Consider the following 19,321-nt stretch of genomic DNA (forward strand, 5'->3'; position numbering starts at 1 on the left):
CAATGACAAGTGGCCCGACAGGCTGAGCTGCTTGTCATTGCTCTGCAGTACCTACAAGCCGCCGGTGCCTGTCTCCCCTGCTGCTGTTGCACGGCGCCTGCCACACTGCCTTCTTGCCTTGTAGCCTCCCCCTCCCGCCTCCAGTGACAACGGCAGTGTTCATGGCCAGCCAAAAAGGGGGCGGAGCTATGCAAGGACGAGGGGGCGGGGCTACACGGACCTCAGGGGGCGGAGCTACACGGGACAAGAGCAACTGCTACAGATCCATCCTTCCTGCCACAGCCAGCCAGCCAGATAAGTTAATGGAAAAAGTAAGAGAAAGTGTATTTGTGTGTGTGTGTGTGTGTGTGTATATATATGTGAGAGTGTGTGTGTGTGTATATGTTTGTGTGTGCAGGCAGTGGCGTCAGACTGTTTTTAGGTTAGGGGGGAGATCTTTAACGCTCGATGTACCACCCCTACCCCCCCCCCCCCGTGTTCTGTCACTGACTTAACCCCACATGTTCTGTCACCGTGTCACCCCCGTGTTCTGTCACCGCGTCACACCCCCGAGTTCTGTCACCGTGTCACCCCCGTGTTCTCTCACTGACTCAACCCCACATGTTCTGTCACCGTGTCACCCCCGTGTTCTGTCACTGTGTCACCCCCGTGTTCTGTCACCATGTCACACCCCGCGTGTTCTGTCACTGTGTCACCCCCGTGTTCTGTCACTGTGTCACCCCCGTGTTCTGTCACCATGTCACACCCCGCGTGTTCTGTCACTGTGTCACCCCCGCGTTCTGTCACTGACTCAACCCCACATGTTCTGTCACAGTGTCACCCCCGTGTTCTGTCACTGTGTCACACCCCGCGTGTTCTGTCACTGTCACAACCCCGTGTTCTGTCACTGTGTCACCCCCCCCCCGTGTTCTGTCACTGTGTCACACCCCGCGTGTTCTGTCACTGTGTCACCCCCGCGTTCTGTCACTGACTCAACTCCACATGTTCTGTCACCGTGTCACCCCCGTGTTCTGTCACTGTGTCACACCCCCCGTGTTCTGTCACTGTGTCACACCCCGCATGTTCTGTCACCGTGTCACCCCCCGTGTTCTGTCACTGACTCAACCCCACATGTTCTGTCACCGTGTCACCCCTGTATTCTGTCACCATGTCACCCCCCCCGTGTTCTGTCACTGTGTCACACACCCCGCGTGTTCTGTCACTGTGTCACCCCCGCGTTCTGTCACTGACTCAACCCCACATGTTCTGTCACCGTGTCACCCCCGTGTTCTGTCACTGTGTCACACCCCCGTGTTCTGTCACTGTGTCACCTCCCCGTGTTCTGTCACTGACTCAACCCCACATGTTCTGTCACCGTGTCACCCCTGTGTTCTGTCACCATGTCACACCCCCCGTGTTCTGTCACTGTGTCACACCCCGCGTGTTCTGTCACTGTGTCACCCCCGCGTTCTGTCACTGACTCAACCCCACATGTTCTGTCACCGTGTCACCCCGTGTTCTGTCACCATGTCACCCCCCCCGTGTTCTGTCACTGTGTCACACCCCGCGTGTTCTGTCACTGTCACCCCCGCGTTCTGTCACTGACTCAACTCCACATGTTCTGTCACCGTGTCACCCCCCGTGTTCTGTCACCGCGTCACACCACCCGTGTTCTGTCACTGTGTCACACCTTTCCCCAGGGGCCATGAGACACTGGATAATTTGCTTGCTGTGCAATGATTATCCCAAATAAAATGTTAATGTGTAAAAGGGGGCTCTACCTTCCGTACTGTGTAAAAGAGAGCTCTACCTGCCGTAATGTGTAAAAGGGGACTTTACCTGGCGTAATGTGTGACAGGGGCTCTACCTGGCGTAATGTGTGTAAGTGGCGCTACTGTGTGGCATAATTTGAATAATGGAGACTATTGTGCAGCCTAATATGTATCTATATTATTTTTTGGACACACCCCTTCCCTATGAAGCCACGTCCCTATATTTTTGGCACGTGGGGGAGCTGCTATTTTGTGTGCGGCCCTCGGATACTGACAGGAAAGTGTCAAGTGGCCCTTCAGCTGAAATGATTGCCCACCCCTGATCTAGTACATAGTATAGTCAAAATTGGCACTTAGGGGGACATGTACTAAGCAGTAATAAAAGTGGAGAAGTGTGCCAGTGAAGTAGTTGCCCATGGCAACCAATCAGCTGCTCTGTGTACGTTTATAGTATGCAAATTCTAAATGTTACGTCAATGCTGATTGGTTGCCATAGGCAACTTCTCCACTGGCTCACTTCTCCACTTTTATCACTGCTTAGTACATGTCCCACTTAGTTAAAGTCTCACATAGTCAAAATCTCAAAGATAGTCAGTATCAGTGGTTCAGGGCTCCGGGGAGTATAGGAAAAATCGCAAAATCTAAATTAGTCAAAATCGAACTGTGTGTATGCACCATTAGAGGCATTTTTTTCTTGCTATGGTAGATGTGTTTGAACAGTGTTAAAAGTGGAATGTAAAAACCAAAAAATCTGTACTCAAAACAAGAATATTTGTAAGACTAACATGAAATTACAAAAAATTATTATATAGCAGAAGTGCACTGTTTTTGTTTTACATACATAAACTGGGTTGTTACTGAGAATTATACTGCACTGTGTTCCACCCGTGATAAACTAAAACATTATTTTGCATAAAACTAATACTTTTCTTGTTATTTTGTAACATATTCTATAACAAATTTTGACTTCACAATGAGTAAATTATACATTTTATCCCACCTCATTCACAGAGATTGTATAAAATTCCTCGCTACAGTATGTGAGATGGTATGTCTACTTTCTGTCCCACTTTATGTATGCTACCATAATAATAATAATAATAATAATAATAATATACTTCATAATATGAGAGGGAGCCTCTTTTGATAAGAAAACATTGGAATGCCCCAAATCTGTCAGGGAAACACGGCAGTTTTGTAAGCAAGCAATTTAATACATTTACCCAAACACAGTGTAGTGTCTGTGAGCATCTTTAGCAAAAATAAAATGTCTCCTTGTAGGTGTGTGGCACCCCACAAGAGGCCCTCATTTTTTCTGTATGGCACCCCCGAAATACTGTACAAGGTGATAATTGGTCGTGAAAAGATGCTGGCACTGCAGAGGTTAAATGGACTCAACCCTTTAAATGAATCAGCAGCAGCTATGGACAGAACCTGTTTGTCACTAGGACGCACGAGAATGGTGACCGCAGCCAGGCAGAGTGGAAAGCTCTGAAGCCTTGTATTGGCCGGGCAGCTCCTGCTTCACAGGTTTTCTCGAACGTCCTAGTGGATGCTAGGAACTCCGAAAGGACCATGAGGAATAGCGTCTCCGCAGGAGTCTGGGCACAACTAAAAGAAAGCTTTTAGACTACCTGGTGTGCACTGGCTCCTCCCACTATGACCCTCCTCCAAGCCTCAGTTAGATTTTTGTGCCCGGCCGAGCTGGATGCACACTAGGGGCTCTCCTGAGCTCTTAGAAAGAAAGTATATTTTAGGTTTTTTATTTTACAGTGAGACCTGCTGGCAACAGGCTCACTGCAACGAGGGACTAAGGGGAGAAGAAGCGAACCTACCTGCTTGCAGCTAGCTTGGGCTTCTTAGGCTACTGGACACCATTAGCTCCAGAGGGATCGACCGCATGGAACTGGCCTTGGTGTTCGTTCCCGGAGCCGCGCCGCCGTCCCCCTTACAGAGCCAGAAGCAAGAAGAAGTCCGGAAAATCGGCGGCATGAAGACTTCGGTCTTAACCAAGGTAGCGCACAGCACTGCAGCTGTGCGCCATTGCTCCTCATACACACTTCACACTCCGGTCACTGAGGGTGCAGGGCGCTGGGGGGGGGCGCCCTGAGCAGCAATAAAAACACCTTGGCTGGCAAAACAATCACAATATATAGCCCCAGAGGCTATATATGTGATAATTACCCCTGCCAGAATCCTTAAAAAAGCGGGAGAAAAGTCAGCGAAAAAGGGGCGGAGCTATCTCCCTCAGCACACTGGCGCCATTTCTCCCTCACAGCTCCGCTGGAAGGAAGCTCCCTGGCTCTCCCCTGCAGTCTACACTACAGAAAAGGGTAAAAAAGAGAGGGGGGGCACTAAATTTAGGCGCAGTAAATATTATAGCAGCTATAGGGGACATAATTCAGTTAGTCCCTGCATTATATAGCGCTCTGGTGTGTGCTGGCATACTCTCTCTCTGTCTCCCCAAAGGGCTTCTGTGGGGTCCTGTCCTCTGTTAGAGCATTCCCGGTGTGTGTGCGGTGTGTCGGTACGGCTGTGTCGACATGTTTGAGGAGGAAAATTATGTGGAGGCGGAGCAGATGCCTATAGAAGTGATGTCACCCCCTGCGGGGCAGACACCTGAGTGGATGGTTTTATGGAAGGAATTACGTGCAAGTGTCGACTCCTTACACAAAAAATTTGACGACCTGCCAAATGCGGGACAGCCAGCTTCTCAGCTCGTGCCTGCCCAGGTGTCTCAAAGGCCATCAGGGGCTCTAAAACGCCCGCTACCTCAGATGGCAGACGCAGATGTCGACACGGATACTGATACCAGTGTCGACGACGATGAGTCTAATCTAATGTCCACTAAGGCCATTCGTTGCATGATTGAGGCAATGAAAGAGGTGTTACACATTTCGGATATAAACCCAGGTACCACTAAAAAGGGTATTATGTTTGGGGAGAAAAAACTACCCGTAGTTTTTCCCCCATCTGAAGAATTAAATGAAGTGTGTGAAGAAGCGTGGGCTTTCCCCGATAAAAGATGGATAATCTCAAAAAAATTACTAATGGCGTTCCCTTTCCCGCCAGAGGATAGGGCACGTTGGGAAACACCTCCTAGGGTGGATAAAGCGCTCACACGTTTGTCTAAAAAGGTGGCACTTCCGTCTCCGGATACGGCCGCCCTGAAGGAGCCTGCGGATAGAAAGCAGGAGGCGATCCTGAAGTCTGTATATACACACACAGGCATTATACTTAGACCAGCTATTGCGTCAGCATGGATGTGCAGTGCAGCCGCTGCATGGTCAGATTCCCTGTCAGAAAATATTGACACCCTAGACAGGGACACTATTCTGCTAACCATAGAGCATATAAAAGACTCAGTCTTATACATGAGAGATGCACAGAGGGAGATCTGCCGGCTGGCATCTAAAATAAGTGCATTGTCCATTTCTGCTAGGAGAGGCTTATGGACTCGGCAGTGGACAGGGGATGCAGATTCCAAAAGGCACATGGAAGTTTTGCCTTATAAGGGTGAGGAGTTATTCGGGGATGGTCTTTCGGACCTAGTTTCCACAGCAACAGCTGGGAAGTCAGCATTTTTACCCCATGTTCCCTCACAGCCTAAAAAAGCGCCGTTTTATCAGGTACAGTCCTTTCGGACCCAGAAAAACAGGCGAGGAAAAGGCGGGTCCTTTCTGTCCAGAGGCAGAGGTAGGGGAAAAAGGCTGCAACAAACAGCTGGTTCCCAGGAGCAAAAGTCCTCCCCCGCTTCTTCCAAGTCAGCCGCATGACGGTGGGGCTCCACAGGCGGAGCCAGGTACGGTGGGGGGCCGCCTCAGAAATTTCAGCGATCAGTGGGCTCGCTCACAGGTGGATCCCTGGATCTTTCAAGTAGTATCTCAGGGGTACAAGCTGGAATTCGAGGCGTCTCCCCCCGCCGTTTCCTCAAATCTGCCTTGCCAACAACTCCCTCGGACAGGGAGGCTGTGCTAGAGGCAATTCACAAGCTGTATTCCCAGCAGGTGATAATCAAGGTGCCCCTACTTCAACAAGGACGGGGTTACTATTCCACACTGTTTGTGGTACCGAAACCGGACGGTTCGGTGAGACCCATTTTAAATTTGAAATCCTTGAACACATACATAAAAAAATTCAAGTTCAAGATGGAATCGCTCAGGGCGGTTATTGCAAGTCTAGACGAGGGGGATTACATGGTATCCCTGGACATCAAGGATGCTTACCTGCATGTCCCCATTTATCAGCCTCACCAGGAGTACCTCAGATTTGCGGTACAGAATTGCCATTACCAATTCCAGACGCTGCCGTTTGGTCTGTCCATGGCACCGAGGGTGTTTACCAAGGTAATGGCGGAAATGATGATACTCCTTCGAAAAAAGGGAGTTTTAATTATCCCGTACTTGGACGATCTCCTAATAAAGGCGAGATCCAGGGAGCAGTTGTTGGTAGGAGTAGCACTATCTCAGGAGGTGCTACACCAGCACGGTTGGATTCTGAATATTCCAAAGTCACAGCTGGTTCCGACGACACGTCTACTGTTCCTGGGAATGATTCTGGACACAGTCCAGAAAAAAGTGTTTCTCCCGGAGGAAAAAGCCAAGGAGCTGTCATCTCTAGTCAGAAACCTCCTGAAACTAAAACAGGTGTCGGTGCATCACTGCACGCGAGTCCTGGGAAAGATGGTTGCTTCTTACGAAGCAATTCCTTTCGGCAAGTTCCATGCCAGAATCTTTCAGTGGGACCTGTTGGACCAATGGTCCGGATCGCATCTTCAGATGCATCGGCTAATAACCCTGTCTCCAAGAACCAGGGTGTCTCTGCTGTGGTGGCTGCAGAGTGCTCATCTTCTAGAGGGCCGCAGATTCGGCATACAGGACTGGGTCCTGGTGACCACGGATGCCAGCCTTCGAGGCTGGGGGGCAGTCACACAGGGAAGAAACTTCCAAGGACTATGGTCGAGTCAGGAGACTTCCCTACACATAAATATTCTAGAACTAAGGGCCATTTACAATGCCCTAAGTCAGGCAAAACCCCTGCTTCTACACCAGCCGGTACTGATCCAGTCAGACAACATCACGGCGGTCGCCCATGTAAACCGACAGGGCGGCACAAGAAGCAGGACGGCAAAGGCAGAAGCCACAAGGATTCTCCGATGGGCGGAAAATCATGTGCTAGCACTGTCAGCAGTGTTCATTCCGGGAGTGGACAACTGGGAAGCAGACTTCCTCAGCAGGCACGACCTCCACCCGGGAGAGTGGGGACTTCATCCAGAAGTCTACACACTGATTGTAAATCGTTGGGAACGGCCACAGGTGGACATGATGGCGTCCCGCCAAAACAAAAAACTAGAGAGATATTGCGCCAGGTCAAGGGACCCTCAGGCGATAGCGGTGGACGCTCTAGTGACACCGTGGGTGTACCAGTCGGTTTATGTGTTCCCTCCTCTGCCTCTCATACCAAAGGTACTGAGAATAATAAGAAAACGAGGAGTAAGGACAATACTCGTGGTTCCGGATTGGCCAAGAAGAGCGTGGTACCCGGAACTTCAAGAGATGATCTCAGAGGACCCATGGCCTCTGCCGCTCAGACAGGACCTGCTGCAGCAGGGGCCCTGTCTGTTCCAAGACTTACCGCGGCTGCGTTTGACGGCATGGCGGTTGAACGCCGGATCCTAAAGGAAAAGGGCATTCCAGAGGATGTCATTCCTACGCTGATTAAAGCCAGGAAAGATGTAACTGTAAAACATTATCACCGCATGTGGCGAAAATATGTTGCTTGGTGTGAGGCCAATAAGGCCCCAACAGAGGAATTTCAGCTGGGTCGATTTCTGCACTTCATACAGGCAGGAGTGACTATGGGCCTAAAATTAGGCTCCATTAAGGTACAGATATCGGCTCTGTCGCTTTTCTTCCAAAAAGAACTAGCTTCACTACCTGAAGTTCAGACATTTGTAAAAGGTGTGCTGCATATTCAGCCCCCTTTTGTGCCTCCAGTGGCACCCTGGGATCTCAACGTGGTGTTGAATTTCCTAAAATCACATTGGTTTGAGCCACTAAAGACCGTGGATCTAAAATATCTCACGTGGAAAGTGGTCATGTTATTGGCCTTGGCTTCGGCCAGGCGTGTATCAGAATTGGCGGCTTTGTCATTTAAAAGCCCTTATCTGATTTTCCATATGGATAGGGCAGAATTGAGGACTCGTCCCCAGTTTCTCCCTAAGGTGGTATCAGCTTTTCACTTGAACCAACCTATTGTATTGCCTGCGGCTAGTAGCGACTTGGAGGATTCCAAGTTGCTGGACGTAGTCAGGGCCTTGAAAATTTATGTTTCCAGGACGGCTGGAGTCAGGAAAACTGACTCGCTATTTATCCTGTATGCACCCAACAAACTGGGTGCTCCTGCTTCTAAGCAGACTATTGCTCGCTGGATTTGTAGCACAATTCAGCTGGCGCATTCTGCGGCTGGACTGCCGCATCCTAAATCAGTTAAAGCCCATTCTACAAGGAAGGTGGGCTCATCTTGGGCGGCTGCCCGAGGGGTCTCGGCTTTACAACTTTGCCGAGCTGCTACTTGGTCAGGGGCAAACACGTTTGCAAAATTCTACAAATTTGATACCCTGGCTGAGGAGGACCTTGAGTTCTCTCATTCGGTGCTGCAGAGTCATCCGCACTCTCCCGCCCGTTTGGGAGCTTTGGTATAATCCCCATGGTCCTTTCGGAGTTCCCAGCATCCACTAGGACGTTAGAGAAAATAAGATTTTACTCACCGGTAAATCTATTTCTCGTAGTCCGTAGTGGATGCTGGGCGCCCGTCCCAAGTGCGGATTGTCTGCAATAATTGTACATAGTTATTGTTCACTAACGGGTTGTTGTTATGAGCCATCTGTTGAGAGGCTCAGTTATGTTTCATACTGTTAACTGGATATGGTATCACGTGTTATACGGTGTGATTGGTGTGGCTGGTATGAGTCTTACCCGGGATTCAAAATCCTTCCTTATTGTGTCAGCTCTTCCGGGCACAGTATCCTAACTGAGGCTTGGGGGAGGGTCATAGTGGGAGGAGCCAGTGCACACCAGGTAGTCTAAAAGCTTTCTTTTAGTTGTGCCCAGACTCCTGCGGAGCCGCTATTCCCCATGGTCCTTTCGGAGTTCCCAGCATCCACCACGGACTACGAGAAATAGATTTACCGGTGAGTAAAATCTTATTTTCCCCTCACCAGACAAAGGGGGACATTTACTAAGCAGTGATAAGAGCGGAGAAGTGAGCCAGTGGAGAAGTGCCCATGGCAACCAATCAGCACTGAAGTAACATCTATAATTTGCATACTATAAAATTATACAGAGCAGCTGATTGGTTGATGGGGCAACTACTCCACTGGCTCACTTCTCCGCTCTTATCATTGCTTAGTAAATGTCCCCCTTAAGCAGTAATTGCTGAACCAATCCCAATGTAGGAAAACTGTCAGCACAGTTAAGGGAAGTTTAGGGTCACCCCGCATTTTGCATGATATACAGTATTGAGGAGTTCACAAGCACAGTTCACATGGGATCTTTGTATTAACTGCTTTCACCTGTTTCACCTGCATTCATAACCTGGAGAAATGTTTTGCTCGTTACCACTCTCTGCTAGGAACTGTTTTACGCACCACTGCATTCAGAGCTGGATTAAGGCTTTGGGGGGCCCGGGGTACTTAAAACAGGTAGGCCCTAAGGTCTAAAATTAATAAGACATATATACAGTATATATATATATATATATATATATATATATATATATATATATTCTCTGACGTCCTAGTGGATGCTGGGAACTCCGTAAGGACCATGGGGAATAGCGGCTCCGCCGGAGACTGGGCACAACTAAAGAAAGCTTTAGGACTACCTGGTGTGCACTGGCTCCTCCCTCTATGACCCTCCTCCAGACCTCAGTTAGAATTTTGTGCCCGGCTGAGCTGGATGCACACTAGGGGCTCTCCTGAGCTCCTAGAAAAGAAAGTATATTTTAGGTTTTTTATTTTCAGTGAGATCTGCTGGCAACAGACTCACTGCATCGAGGGACTAAGGGGAGAAGAAGCGAACCTACCTGCTTGCAGCTAGCTTGGGCTTCTTAGGCTACTGGACACCATTAGCTCCAGAGGGATCGAACACAGGCCCAGCCTCAGTCGTCCGGTCCCGGAGCCGCGCCGCCGTCCCCCTTGCAGAGCCAGAAGCAAGAAGAACGTCCAGGAAATCGGCGGCAGAAGACTCCGGTCTTCATTAAGGTAGCGCACAGCACTGCAGCTGTGCGCCATTGCTCCCTGTGCCCACAACATACGCCGGTCACTGATGGGTGCAGGGCGCTGGGGGGGGGGGGGGGCGCCCTGGACAGCAATTAGAGTACCTTAAGAGTGGCAAATCACACATAATATAGCCTAATAAGCTATATATGTGTAAAATACCCCTGCCACATTATGATTATAAGAGCGGGAGAAGTCAGACGAAAAAGGGGCGGGGCTATCTCCCTCAGCACACTGGCGCCATTTTCTCTTCACAGTGCAGCTGGAAGACAGCTCCCCAGGCTCTCCCCTGTAGTTTCCAGGCTCAAAGGGTTAAAAAGAGAGGGGGGGCACTAAATTTAGGCGCAAATCTGTGTATTATAGCAGCTATAAGGGAAAAATCACTGTGGGTAGTGTGAATCCCTGCATTATATAGCGCTCTGGTGTGTGCTGGCATACTCTCTCTCTGTCTCCCCAAAGGACTTTGTGGGGTCCTGTCCTCAGTCAGAGCATTCCCTGTGTGTGTGCGGTGTGTCGGTACGGCTGTGTCGACATGTTTGATGAGGAGGCTTATGTGGAGGCGGAGCAGATGCCGATAAATGTGATGTCACCCCCTGCGGGTCGACACCTTGAGTGGATGGACATGTGGAAGGAATTACGTGACAGTGTCAACTCCTTACATGAAAGGTTTGACGACATAGCAGATGTGGGACAGCCGGCTTCTCAGCCCGTGCCTGCCCAGGCATCTCAAAAGCCATCAGGGGCCCTAAAACGCCCACTACCTCAGATGGCAGACACAGATGTCGACACGGATACTGACTCCAGTGTCGACGACGATGAGACTACTGTACATTCCAATAGAGCCACCCGTTACATGATTACGGCAATAAAAAATGTGTTGCACATTTCTGATATTACCCCAGGTACCACAAAAAAGGGTATTATGTTTGGGGAGAAAAAAGCTTCCAGTGGTTTTTCCCCCATCTGATGAACTAAATGTGTGAAGAAGCGTGAGTTTCCCCCGATAAGAAACTGGTAATTTCTAAAAGGTTACTAATGGCGTACCCTTTCCCACCAGAGGATGTTGGGAGACATCCCCTAGGGTGGATAAAGCGCTTACAAGTCTGTCAAAGAAGGTGGCACTACCGTCTCAGCCTGCAGATAGAATGCAGGAGGCTATCCTGAAGTCTGTATATACACACTCAGGCATTATACTGAGACCAGCTATTGCTTCAGCATGAATGTGCAGTGCTGCAGCTGCGTGGTCAGATTCTCTGTACCTTAGACAGGAACACTATATTGCTAACCATAGAGCATATTAAAGACGCAGTCTTATACATGAGAGATGCACAGAGGGATAATTGCCGACTGGCATCTAAAGTAAACGCAATGTCCATTTCTGCCAGGAACTCGGCAGTGGACAGGTGATGCTGATTCTAAAAGGCACATGGAAGTTTTGCCTTACAAGGGTGAGGAGTTGTTTGGGGATGGTCTCTCGGACCTCGTTTCCACAGTGACAGCTGGGAAGTCAGCATTTTTACCCCATGTTCCCTCACAGCCAAAGAAAGCACCGTATTAATAGGTACAGTCCTTTCGGCCCCAGAAAGGCAAGCGGGTTAGAGGCGCGTCCTTTCTGCCCATAGGCAAAGGTAGAGGGAAAAAGCTACAACATACAGCCAGTTCCCAGGAACAAAAGTCCTCCCCCGCTTCCTCTAAGTCCACCGCATGACGTTGGGGCTCCACAGGCGGAGCCAGATACGGTGGGGGCCCGTCTCAAGAACTTCAGCGACCAGTGGGCTCGCTCACGGGTGGATCCCTGGATTCTACAAGTAGTATCTCAGGGGTACAAGCTGGAATTCGAGACGTCTCCCCCTCGCCGTTTCCTCAAATCTGCCTTGCCGACAGCTCCCCTGGACAGGGAGGCAGTGCTGGAGGCGATTCACAAGCTGTATTCTCAGCACGTGATAATCAAGGTACCCCTCCTTCAACAAGGACGGGGTTACTATTCCACAATGTTTGTGGTGCCGAAACCGGACGGTTCGGTGAGACCCAATTTAAATTTAAAATCCTTGAACACTTATATAAGAAGGTTCAAGTTCAAGATGGAATCGCTCAGGGCGGTGATTGCAAGCCTGGACGAGGGGGATTACATGGTATCACTGGACATCAAGGATGCTTACCTGCATGTCCCCATTTACCCTCCTCACCAGGAGTACCTCAGATTTGTGGTACAGGATTGTCATTACCAATTCCAGACGTTGCCGTTTGGTCTGTCCACGGCACCGCGGGTATTTACCAAGGTAATGGCCGAAATGATGATACTCCTTCGGAGAAAGGGAGTTTTAATTATCCCGTACTTGGACGATCTCCTTATAAAGGCGAGGTCCAGGGAACAGTTGTTGATCGGTGTAGCACTAGCTCGGGAAGTGCTACAACAGCACGGCTGGATCCTGAATATTCCAAAGTCGCAGCTGGTTCCTACAACGCGTCTACTGTTCCTGGGGATGGTTCTGGACACAGAACAGAAAAAAGTGTTTCTCCCGGAGGAGAAGGCCAAGGAGTTGTCATCTCTAGTCAGAGACCTCCTAAAACCAAAACAGGTGTCGGTGCACCACTGCACGTGAGTCCTGGGAAAGATGGTGGCTTCTTACGAAGCAATTCCATTCGGAAGGTTCCATGCAAGGATCTTTCAGTGGGATCTGTTGGACAAGTGGTCCGGATCGCATCTTCAGATGCATCGGCTGATAACCCTGTCTCCAAGGACCAGGGTGTTGCTGTTGTGGTGGCTGCAGAGTGCTCATCTTCTAGAGGGCCGCAGATTCGGCATACAGGACTGGATCCTGGTGACCACGGATGCCAGCCTTCGAGGTTGGGGGGCAGTCACACAGGGAAGAAACTTCCAAGGACTATGGACAAGTCAGGAGACTTCCCTACACATAAATATTCTGGAACTAAGGGCCATTTACAATGCCCTAAGTCAGGCAAGACCCCTGCTTCAACGCCAGCTGGTGCTGATCCAGTCAGACAACATCACGGCGGTCGCCCATGTAAACCGTCAGGGCGGCACAAGAAGCAGGATGGCGATGGCAGAAGCCACAAGGATTCTCCGATGGGCGGAAAATCATGTGTTAGCACTGTCAGCAGTGTTCATTCCCGGAGTGGACAACTGGGAAGCAGACTTTCTCAGCAGACACGACCTCCACCCGGGAGAGTGGGGACTTCATCCAGAAGTCTTCCAAATGGTTGTACACCGGTGGGAAAGGCCACAGGTGGACATGATGGCGTCCCGCCTCAACAAAAAGCTAAAATGTTATTGCGCCAGGTCAAGGGACCCTTAGGCGATAGCTGTGGACGCTCTGGTAACACCGTGGGTGTACCAGTCGGTGTATGTGTTCCTTCCTCTGCCTCTCATACCCAAGGTACTGAGAATAATAAGAAGGAGAGGAGTAAGACCTATACTCGTGGTTCCGGATTGGCCAAGAAGATCTTGGTACCCAGAACTTCAAGAAATGATCTCAGAGGACCCATGGTCTCTGCCGCTCAGACAGGACCTGCTGCAGCAGGGGCCCTGTCTGTTCCAAGACTTACCGCGGCTGCGTTTGACGGCATGGTGGTTGAACGCCGGATCCTGAAGGAAAAGGGCATTCCGGAGGAAGTTATCCCTACGCTAATTAAAGCTAGGAAAGAAGTGACCGCAAACCATTATCACCGCATATGGCGGAAATATGTTGCGTGGTGTGAGGCCAGGAAGGCCCCAACGGAGGAATTTCAGCTAGGTCGATTTCTGCACTTCCTACAGTCAGGGGTGACTATGAGCCTAAAATTGGGTTCCATTAAGGTCCAGATTTCGGCTCTATCGATTTTCTTCCAAAAAGAACTGGCTTCACTACCTGAAGTTCATACATTTGTTAAGGGAGTGCTGCATATTCAGCCCCCTTTTGTGCCCCCAGTGGCACCTTGGGATCTCAACGTGGTGTTGGATTTCCTAAAGTCGCATTGGTGAACCACTTAAAACCGTGGAACTAAAATATCTCACGTGGAAAGTGGTCATGCTGTTGGCCTTGGCTTCGGCCAGGCGTGTGTCAGAATTGGCGGCTTTGTCTTGTAAAAGCCCTTATCTGATTTTCCATATGGATAGGGCGGAATTGAGGACTCGTCCCCAATTTCTCCCAAAGGTGGTTTCAGCGTTTCATTTGAACCAGCCTATTGTGGTGCCTGCGGCTACTCGTGACTTGGAGGACTCCAAGTTGCTGAACGTAGTCCGGGCCCTAAAAATCTATGTTTCCAGGACAGCTGGAGTCAGAAAGACTGACTCGCTATTTATCCTGCATGCGCCCAACAAGTTGGGTGCGCCTGCTTCAAAGCAGACTATTGCTCGCTGGATCTGTAGCACGATTCAACTTGCACATTCTGCGGCTGGACTGCCGCATCCTAAATCTGTAAAGGCCCATTCCACGAGGAAGATGGGCTCTTCTTGGGCGGCTGCCCGAGGGGTCTCGGCTTTACAACTTTGCCGAGCAGCTACCTGGTCGGGGTCAAATACATTTGCTAAATTCTACAAGTTTGATACCCTGGCTGAGGAGGACCTAGAGTTCGCTCATTCGGTGCTGCAGAGTCATCCGCACTCTCCCGCCCGTTTGGGAGCTTTGGTATAATCCCCATGGTCCTTAAGGAGTTCCCAGCATCCACTAGGACGTCAGAGAAAATAAGATTTTACTCACCGGTAAATCTATTTCTCGTAGTCCGTAGTGGATGCTGGGCGCCCGTCCCAAGTGCGGATTGTCTGCAATACTTGTATATAGTTATTGTTTAACTAAAGGGTTATTGTTGAGCCATCTGTTGAGAGGCTCAGTTATATTTCATACTGTTAACTGGGTATAGTATCACGAGTTATACGGTGTGATTGGTGTGGCTGGTATGACTCTTACCCGGGATTCAAAATCCTTTCCTTATTGTGTCAGCTCTTCCGGGCACAGTATCCTAACTGAGGTCTGAAGGAGGGTCATAGAGGGAGGAGCCAGTGCACACCAGGTAGTCCTAAAGCTTTCTTTAGTTGTGCCCAGTCTCCTGCGGAGCCGCTATTCCCCATGGTCCTTACGGAGTTCCCAGCATCCACTACGGACTACGAGAAATAGATTTACCGGTGAGTAAAATCTTATTATATATATAATACTTTCCATCAGCCGGCACTCCATGGATAGCTTACTGATACCTAGCCAGGGTGCTCTCCTTGGGTGAGATGATCCCTATATACGAATTGCGATACACAGAGGCACTCCCGGACTTCCAACTTAGTGAAACAAATGCGGTGATTTAATTAAATCACTGCATTTGTTTCACTAAGTTGGAAGTCCGGGAGTGACTCTGTGTATTGCAATTCGTATATATATATATATATATATATATATATATATATATATATATATATGTACATACAGAATCTGAGGGCGCTAGTGACTTATTGCAGACAATCAATATAGTTTAAAATTTATTCTTAAAATACAATGTATGTCTCTACTTCATCTTTTCAAATAACATTGTTATCATACAGGATGGATACAACATCAACAGATTTCGATATACACCAATCAAGTTTTGGCTCAATTACAGTACCCAATTCGAATATATAACAATCAGGTTTTAATCAGATGTAGAACCCAACGCGTTTCGTCCCTTAGGACTTCTTCAGGGGTATTAGATCAACATAAGTCTGAAACTAATAACTCCAGACGGTATCCATAATAGTGAGATCAAAAAACGCCTAATGGACTCATAGATTGAAACCAGAGAGACAATTCCTTTGACTATTATTTATAAAAACAGTCGAATATTGGTGAAGTAGGTCTATAAAATTAAAACAGACCCATATAATAGGTGTTTTGTACACCACTGGGTAGATAAAAGATTTTAGTTGGCCTCAAGATGCACTGGACTTTGTGAGAGGTGGCAGTATTGAAGCACTCAAACCACATGATTTGAGGCCAACTAAAATCTTTTATCTATCCAGTGGTGTACAAAACACCTATTATATGGGTCTGTTTTAATTTTATAGACCTACTTCACCAATATTTGACTGTTTTTATAAATAATAGTCAAAGGAATTGTCTCTCTGGTTTCAATCTATGAGTCCATTAGGCGTTTTTTGATCTCACTATTATGGATACCGTCTGGAGTTATTAGTTTCAGACTTATGTTGATCTAATACCCCTGAAGAAGTCCTAAGGGACGAAACGCGTTGGGTTCTACATCTGATTAAAACCTGATTGTTATATATTCGAATTGGGTACTGTAATTGAGCCAAAACTTGATTGGTGTATATCGAAATCTGTTGATGTTGTATCCATCCTGTATGATAACAATGTTATTTGAAAAGATGAAGTAGAGACATACATTGTATTTTAAGAATAAATTTTAAACTATATTGATTGTCTGCAATAAGTCACTAGTGCCCTCAGATTCTGTATGTATTTATCATTTGTGAATCCTTGCTGACGAGGGATTCTTCTAGAGGTGCTGCTTTTTCATATCCCGAGCGCAACTTGATACCATTTTTGTGTTTATATATATGTATGTATAAACAAAACAATAACCAATTGCGCTTGGTATAACTTTAAAACACTCAGATTTTAGTATTTCCAGTAGCTGTTCTTCCACGGTGTGGATTCTTATAACTGGTATCACCTGCAAGTATACCCTCACACCAGAGAACACACCTGAACAAAAAGACGTCCAGAATGGCCTAAATTAGATATGATACCAATTTGTTTTTATTTAAAAAAACATATAGAATTCCATAAATTCATATGAACATTTTTTTTACAAATAAAAGGTTCCATACATTCATATAAACATTCAAAAAAGAAATACATCCAGATACAGTCAATAGGTTTTCTGTTCAAGCCTTTAAAGAACACCCTCACCCTTATAGGTGTATATTCTGTAGGGTGTACTGATGAACTAGATAAGAGACCGTAACTGATTCGACCCACCGCGTTTCGTCAGAACGACTTCATCAGGGGTTTCTGTATGGTATCACAAAAAAAAGGAACAAAGGCCTTCATGGATATAAAACATCCATAGTCCATATATATAGGACCAACTTTTAATAGAGATGGATAATTCACCCAGAATGGTTGTAGGATGGTAAAACCAAGCATAAACGCATACGCCTTTAAGGGTATTCAGCTAGTTAATGAACCTGATTGCAGACTCTTTTCAGTTTGTATGCAGGGTCTGTTAAATTTGAACCTGCAGCCACCAGGAAAGAGACACAAGTAACAGCCAAATCCAAAAGGCTTGAACAGAAAACCTATTGACTGTATCTGGATGTATTTCTTTTAAGAATGTTTATATGAATGTATGGAACCTTTATTTGTAAAAAAAATTTTATATGAATTTATGGAATTCTATGTGTTTTTTTTTAATAAAAACAAATTGGTATCATATCTGATTTAGGCCATTCTGGCCATCTTTTTGTTCGGGTGTGTTCTCTGGTGTGAGGGTATACTTGCAGGTGATACCAGTTATAAGAATCCACACCGTGGAAGAACAGCTACTGGAAATACTAAAATCTGAGTGTTTTAAAGTTATACCAAGCGCAATTGGTTATTGTTTTGTTTATGTTATTATTTGAAAGTTCACTAACAGGGACTTTCTCCATATTGCTGCTGGTGGGTTGAGCGCGGGGTGGAAGACATTTTTTTGTATATATATATATATGTATGTGTATATATATATATATATATATATATATATATATATAAGAGATGTGCACCGGACATTTTTCGGGTTTTGTGTTTTGGTTTTGGATTCGGTTCCGCAGCCGTGCTTTGGATTCTGACGCGTTTTGGCAAAACCTCCCTGAAAATTTTTTGTCGGATTCATGTGTGTTTTGGATTCGGGTGTTTTTTTTTTTAAAAAACCCTCAAAAACAGCTTAAATCATAGAATTTGGGGGTCATTTTGATCCCATAGTATTATTAACCTCAATAACCATAATTTCCACTCATTTCCAGTCTTTTCTGAACACCTCACACCTCACAATATTATTTTTAGTCCTAAAATTTGCACCGAGGTCGCTGGATGACTAAGCTAAGCGACCCAAGTGGCCGGCACAAACACCTGGCCCATCTAGGAGTGGCACTGCAGTGTTAGACAGGATGGCACTTAAAAAAATAGTCCCCAAACATCCCATGATGCAGAGATAAATAAATAAAAAAAAGAGGTGCAATATGGAATTGTCCTTGGGCCCTCCCACCCACCCTTATGTTGTATAAACAGGACATGCACACTTTAACAAACCCATCATTTCAGTGACATGGCCTGCAGGACTATTGGCGTTCCTGTCTAAGGAGGAAATTGACACTGAGGGAGTTGGTGGTGTGGTTTGCAGGAGCTTGGGTACAAGAGGAAGGGATTTAGTTGTCAGTGGACTGCTTCCGCTGTCACCCAAAGTTTTTGAACTTGTCAATGACTTCTGATGAATGCGCTCCAGGTGACGTATAAGGGAGGATGTTCCTAGGTGGTTAACGTCCTTACCCCTACTTATTACAGCTTGACAAAGGCAACACACGGCTTGACACCTGTTGTCCGCATTTCTGTTAAAATAATTCCACACCGAAGAGGTGATTTTTTTATGTAATTTGACCAGGAATGTCAATGGCCATATTCGTCCCACGGACAACAGGTGTCTCCCCGGGTGCCTGACTTACACAAACCACCTCATCATCAGAATCCTCCTTGTCAATTTCCTCCTCAGCACCAGCAACACCCATATCCTCATCCTGGTGTACTTCAACAGTGACACCTTCAATTTGACTATCAGAAACTGGACTGCAGGTGCTCCTTCCAGCACTTGCAGGGGGCGTGCAAATGGTGGAAGGCGCCACCTCTTCCCGTCCAGTGTTGGGAAGGTCAGGCATCGCAACCGACACAATTGGACTCTCCTTGGGGATTTGTGATTTAGAAGAACGTACAGTGCTTTGCTGTGCTTTTGCCAGCTTAAGTCTTTTCATTTTTCTAGTGGGAGGATGAGTGCTTCCATCCTCATGTGAAGCTGAACCACTAGCCATGAACATAGGACAGGGCCTCAGCCGTTCCTTGCCACTCCGTGTCGTAAATGGCATATTGGCAAGTTTACGCTTCTCATCAGACGCTTTTAATTTAGATTTTTGGTTCATTTTACTGAACTTTTGTTTTTTGGATTTTACATGCTCTCTACTATGACATTGGGCATCGGCCTTGGCAGACGACGTTGATGGCATTTCATCGTCTCGGCCATGACTAGTGGCAGCAGCTTCAGCACGAGGTGGAAG

At 47.4% G+C, this 19,321-nt stretch overlaps 1 long non-coding RNA gene across 1 annotated transcript in view; it reads left to right on the forward strand.

The window, feature by feature from the left end:
- Nucleotides 1-213: 213 nt before the first annotated feature.
- LOC135056485 (uncharacterized) overlaps nucleotides 214-19,321 on the forward strand; it is a 56,685-nt gene continuing 37,577 nt past the window's right edge. Inside the window, exon 1 of the long non-coding RNA XR_010243985.1 lies at nucleotides 214-311. This is a non-coding gene — a long non-coding RNA (uncharacterized LOC135056485). The remainder of the gene's footprint in view (nucleotides 312-19,321) is intronic.

The sequence above is a fragment of the Pseudophryne corroboree genome, chromosome 3, assembly GCF_028390025.1.
Source record: "Pseudophryne corroboree isolate aPseCor3 chromosome 3, aPseCor3.hap2, whole genome shotgun sequence".
Taxonomy (NCBI): Eukaryota; Metazoa; Chordata; class Amphibia; order Anura; family Myobatrachidae; genus Pseudophryne; species Pseudophryne corroboree.